The following is a 6267-nucleotide window of genomic DNA, read 5'->3' as shown; positions in this document are numbered from 1 at the left end:
GGATGACACACATAAGTCTGAATCAGTGTGTGACGAAAGCGGTAGCTCTTGGCTTCTTGTAGGTATATCGCTATCCACCTTCTGCACAAGGCCTGGCTGGCTCCTTCATGCATTAGATTCTCTCCAGAATCTTGTATTCAGGATGTGGAAGTTCTAACTAAATAGATATGGTATAAACAGGTATTAGTTCCCCACCCCAAGTAATGCAGACATTATGTACTACTATTAGGTAGTAATAATAATTTTTTTAAAAAACAAAAAATTTTGATCACAATGAAAAATATTAATTAATTTGAACAGGATCAAGTTGCTTTTATTGTTCTCTCTTTTTAAAATTCTTTTAGTTTATTTTTCTTTGTGGTACTGGGGATTGAGAACACCTTAAGCAAGTGTTGTCACTGAACTACATTCCTAGTAGTGTGTGTGTCTTCTTCAGTCAGGGTTTTACTTGGCAGTTCAGGCTTGCCTTGAACTCACTTTGTAGTCTAGGCTGGTCTCGAGCTCCCAGGGATCCTCCTGTCTCAGCCTCCCAAGGGCTGGGACTACAGAGGTGTGCCGCCACACATAGCAATCCCCAGCTCTTTTTATTTTATTTTGAGACTGGGACTTGCTAAGCTGTCTAGATTGTTCTCAAAATTGTGATCTTCCTGCCTCAGCTTCCTTAGTAGATGCTAGGCATGTGCCACCCATGCAGTTTTTTTGGGTGGGGGAGGGGTTGTCTTGCTGTGTCTCCCAGGCTGGCCTTGAGTTTAGCCTCCCAACAGGTTCCTCTTTTTTGACTCTAGAATGATCTTTCTGATTCCACACTGGTGTGCCCTGCCTCCATTCTGTCTCCCGGTGCCTCTCTTTCCTTCTGTATAAATGCAAAGTCAGCTGCTCTTTGCTGAACAGCATGCGACGTTTGTCCTCATGCCTGAGCCCTGCAGACTTCCTGTTCTGGGGGGGCGGGAAGCGAGAGGTCGTCTGCCTTTGTCCTCCTTGCGTAGCACACTGTGGACTGTGCTCAGGACAGCCTGAGCTGCTCCACTGCATCACTCTCTCTCCCTTCCTGATGTCACTGGTGGTGTGTGTGTCAGAATTCTGGGAGCTAGAGCACACACACACACACACACACACGCATGCATGCACACATACACACGCACGCACACACCTGGGAGCCTCCATCCCGCAGTGGGAACAGCTTAGGTGAGCAGGATGCAGGGCCTGGTGGCTGCTGGTGTCCCTGGATGCTTCCGTACACACCGCACTCTCTTCCCTCAGGCTGAGAAACTGTTGACTCTGCAGATGGACACTGAGTTTACCCCGGCTGAGGCAAAGGCGCAAGTGGAGCTCTGTGCTCTCTAGAGGTTGTTTTTATTGTTTTCCAGGGGCATTTTACTCAGATATGTCTTCATCACTTTCATCTTTTATTTTGTTACAGAATCTCACCAATTTGCCAGGTTACCCAGGCAGGGCTTACGGTTTTGATTGTCCTGCCCCAGCCTCCCAGAATGTTGGGATGACAGGCATGTGGCACCACGTTCCTTACTAGTTTTTTGTTTTTAATCTTCTGTGGCCAAAATGATTTTTGGAATACTTCATAATAAATGCTTATTTATTTATTTTATACACAGAATCTTTTATTATGAATTATACAAAATCAAAACTCCAAACAAGTACTGCTTATGAAATCTACTATTTTGTATTTTTGTTTGTTTGTTTTTGTGGTACCGGGGATTGAACTCAGAACCTTGTGTTCACCAGGCAAGTGCTTATTCTACTGAGCTATCTCCCTGGCCCCACTGTTGTATTTTTAAATGATGTGACTATACATAATGAGCTTTTATTTTATTTAATTTATTTATTTATTTATTTAATTTATTTATTTTGCAGAATCAGGGATTGTACTCAGGTCCTTGCATTTGCCAAGCACTTATTCTACTGGGCTATCTCCCTGGCCCCTTAATGAGCTTTTAGAAAATGAGTTCACTCAAATTTTGGTCATTACATCATTTACTTGACTATAATTTCCAAGTTGTACGAACAATTACAACTAGGTTAATACTTCACAAGATTCTGATGTCTCATAAGACCTGAGTACTGATCAATTTCCATCTAAAACATCAATACAGTTTTTATCATTGAAAATACTTTATTCAAATACTTTATCATCAAATATTGAATACTTCATTTATTTCCTTAAAAAAAAGAATTGTTTTGAGTTTGAAGTAAAGAAAAAGGCCATGTTAAGATATGAACAGAAATAACTCAGGAGGTTGAGACAGGAGGATCGCAGAGAGCTCAAGACTGGCTTGGGGGCTACAAAAGTGAGCAGGAGGCCAGTCCTAACTGCACAGCGAGGTCTGCCTCAAAAAAAAAAAAAAAAAAAAAAAAAAAAAAGAAAAGAAAGAACAGAAACATTTTTCATTTACTGGGAGCTGAAATCAATATGTCCTTTATAATCCTACACCTGTCCCACTCGGCCAGCTTTTCAGGGGTGGGGTCTACCAGGCCAAGCCCTTTGCAGCCTTTGCTGCTTTTGCTTTGCTTTTCCCCTTTCTTCTCTCTCGTTTTGCCTTCAGCCTTTTTCTGTGTCTGGTTCCTCCATACTGGGTACTGTCTGTCTTTTTCATCATTATTCTCCACACATTCCATTTTCTCTTGAAAACTGTTTGGGTACCACAACAGTTGCTATCTCTTGAACATCTTTCATTAAAACATCGCAGTCTATTTTGAGAATACTTTTAAGTCTGTTGAGCTCCTTTGGGACATTCTTTTTTCTCTTTTCGGCACACATTTTTCTTTTCCACTCACTACGTAAACTTTTAGCCATTGTTTACCTGAGAAACGCCAGAGCACGCTCACCGCAAAGACTACATATATATTTATAAAATTTATATGTTTGTACTAATAGTTACATACTTTAGAAAATGCATAAAATAGGACCAGGGAGAAGGCTCAGCAGACGAAAGCCCCTGCTTAGGTAAGCCCAGGGACCGCATTTTGGTTCCCAGCACCACATGCCACGCCAGTCCCACCCACAGGCACACTGAGCTGGTGACCAAGTCCAGGTATGGTGGCAACGCCTGTAATCCCAGCACAGGAGAGGCTGAAAACAGGAGGATCACTATGAGTCCAAGCTGCAGAGTGACACCTTTTAACGACCAAATACATTTTTTAAAAAAAGTAAAATGCATAAAATACAAGGATAGCAATTTATAATTCTAGGTATATTGATAAATATAAACAAGGGCACTTGGGTGGTGCCTGCCTATAAACCCAGAACTCTGAAGGCTGATGCTGGGAGATCCCTGCAAGTTTGAGGCCAGCCTGGGCTACAGCCTGTTCAAGACCTGTTTGACCTACACAGGGACAGCCAGGCTCAACCACTCAGTCAATCAGTAAATAAGAATGAAAGGAAGTACAAAAATTCATACATGTAAGTGTAAAATATAATATAAATTGTAGTTAAATATCGACAACCCTTTGTGAAGCCTGTAGGTCTCCTTTGTAGTAAAAACTTATAAAAAATATTTTAGAGGTACTAAAATCAGTGAATTTCTTTCTTTTTTTGTATTTAGGACAGAGTGTATAGGGTACAGGGTCTCACTGAGTAGATGGGACTCCCAGTGATCCTCCTGTTCTATAGCCTCCCATGTGTTGGGATTATAGGCATGCACCACCACACCCTGTCTCCAGCACGCACTGGGGGCGGGACCGGCACAGCAGGCCAGGGGATCAAACTCCTGGGCCCTGTGTCTGACTAAGCAGGCGCTTTAATCTGCTGAATTATTTGGCCAGCCTTGAATTTTTTTTTTTTTATGAGCAGAATATATTTATTTTATTTATTTTTTCTTTTGGCAGAACCGGGGATTGAACTCAGACCCTTGCACTTGCCAGGGAAGTGCTTATTCCACTGAGTCTCTCTGGCCCCCAGAGCAGAGTATATTTATTAAGAGAAAGAAAGCTCCTGTCCCTCTCTCGGGACAGGAGGGGGGGCCGAGTGGGTAGCTCCCCGGGAAACTGTCTCTTCCAGGGATTTTTATAGTGTAAAACCATGCCGGGCTAAGGTGGAGAGAATGGGAACTCACTTAGGTGGGCAGGAGGTGGGACAAAACTATGGTCAACCAATGGGGTTACAAGCACCATTGCTCAGGTAAAACTAATTAAATCGAGTATCAAATGGGAAAGGGAGTCACACAGCAAGTGGGCATAAATAATGAACAGGGTCTCTTCCTGTTGGGGGATGAGCTAGTGATTCATTTGGGCTCTTTCAAGTTGATTGATACTATTTAGAATATCAATCCCTAATGCCCATCCCTAGGGAAGTATGTAGCTGTGCTTCCTCTTTTTGTCTTGGTCTTGAGGTGTGGCCCATATGGGAGTGTCTGTCTCTTCCAAGTCGGCCCTGAATTTCTCAATCTGAATGACAGATGTGTAATTTCTAGCATCACAAGTATGACATTTGCTTGGAAAATTGGAGCATACTTATTAAACTCCCAGCGCTTAGTTGGCTGTGGATGGAGAACTGCTGCAAATTCAAGCCAGCGTGGGCAACACAGTGAGTTCAAGGCCAGCCTGAGCCATATAGGAAGACCCTGTCTCAAAATAAAAAAGAACAACACCGAAAAAAATCCCCAAGTATGATATTATGTGGTTCTGAGAGTGGACATCTATAATCCTAGTGCATTCTTGGCCAGCCTGGGCTCTGTAGAAAGACCCAGTCTCGCCAAGAAAGTATCACTTCAGGAAAACGTGAATTGATAACAGATGTAGCCACTCTTTAGTTAGCAAATATCATTTGCACCACGTGTTCAACTTAATTTTTCCATGCAGTATGCAGTGGCATGGTGGGAAACACTGCAGTTCCTGCTACTCAGAGCGCTGCAGGGGCAGTAGGACAGTTTGAGCCCAGAGTTTGAGATTAGCCAAGGATAATTTGAGACTAGCAAAATCCTGTCTCAACAGGAAAAGTAAAGAGAAAGCAGTTGTCTGGGGTGTGGTCAGTGGTAGAGCAAGTGCTTAGCACTCCTGAGGTCCTGGGTCAAAATATATCAAGGGATTTTGATGGAAGAATTTCAGGAATTCCAGAAGTTTGAAAGCTTCCGGCTACATTGAAAGGAAAATTGGGTCAGCTTTGAAAAGGCACCACCATTCCCAGGTGTGGTGGTGTGTGCCTGAAATCCCAGGACTGGGAAGCTGAGGCAGGAGGATCATGAGTTTAAGCAAGATCTCATCTCAGAAAACAAACAAACAACTAAATAAATGAATAAATAAATGGGTCAAGTGGGCCAGCACATGACTATAATCCCAGCTGGAGGATCATGTCAGAGTCTCGCAAACAACGACCCTAGCTAGGCAACCTGGCCATTGAGACTGTCTCACAAAAAAGTGAATGTTTTTGTTTTCTGGAGATAGAGTCTTGCTGTGTACTTCAGGATGGCTTTGGACTCCTGCATAACCCCGGCTGGCTCGACTTCAGGCAATCCTATTGCCTTGTCCTCCCCAGTGCTGTGACTACAGACACGCTATGCAGTGTCTCGGTTGAAAAACAGCTCAGCATGTAATGCACTTTCAAAGTCTTGGGATCATTCCCAGTACTACAAAAATAAAATAGAAGCCTAAAAAAAGTTGACAGGGGCCAGTGAGATAGCTCAAAGGACAAAAGCACCTGTTTAGGGAGGTGCAGAGATCAGGGTTCAATCCCCGACCTGCCACTCTGCCTCCAGCCCCGCCCCCAGGGTGCACTGTGATGGTGACTGAGACTGGGCGTGGTGGTGTGCACATGTAATCCCAGGGCTTGGGAGGCTGAAAATAGGATGATCAACAAGGAGTCTGATCTATGTACTGAGACCCTGTAGACCCTGTACTAAATGCTTAAAAAAAAAAAATGATGAGAAACCATAAAAAAATCATCAAGAAAACTATTTGAAAGGTAGATTAATATTCACTGTTATGAATAGGATTCTTTAAGGTACATGGAAATATTTGCTAACAAATGCGCTACAGATACACACACAGTTTGTAAGTACACAGGCTACCACAAGGAAACGGCGAGGCTTCTGGCAAGTTTGGAAACCCTTGCTGTAATCTAGAGAACACATTCTGCCAGGTGAACCCGATCCCTGGCACAGAGCCAGCGGGTGCAGTGCTGTCACGCTTTACTGAGCAGGCTGTGCCGTGAGCAGTGCTGGGGACACTGCGCTCCATGCCTCCAGCCCTTCCTGGCTCCATCCTTGTCCATTTCGGGTTGAACAGATCAAGCCGTTGGTCGCGCACGCTCTGCAC

The 6267-nt window shown here is 43.6% G+C and overlaps 1 protein-coding gene and 1 pseudogene across 1 annotated transcript in view; one reads left to right on the top strand and one right to left on the bottom strand.

Annotated features, from left to right (window-relative positions):
- The window catches only part of LOC101565459 (telomerase protein component 1-like), a 51464-nt gene that overhangs the window by 15964 nt on the left and 29233 nt on the right, over nucleotides 1-6267 (top strand). The window lies entirely within an intron of this gene.
- LOC111813446 lies at nucleotides 2396-2812 on the bottom strand (annotated as a pseudogene).

The sequence above is a fragment of the Octodon degus genome, unplaced genomic scaffold (genome assembly GCF_000260255.1).
Source record: "Octodon degus isolate 3935 unplaced genomic scaffold, OctDeg1.0 scaffold00189, whole genome shotgun sequence".
Taxonomy (NCBI): Eukaryota; Metazoa; Chordata; class Mammalia; order Rodentia; family Octodontidae; genus Octodon; species Octodon degus.
Note: the sequence above shows the minus strand (reverse complement) of the source record. Positions and strands in the feature narration are given on the sequence as shown.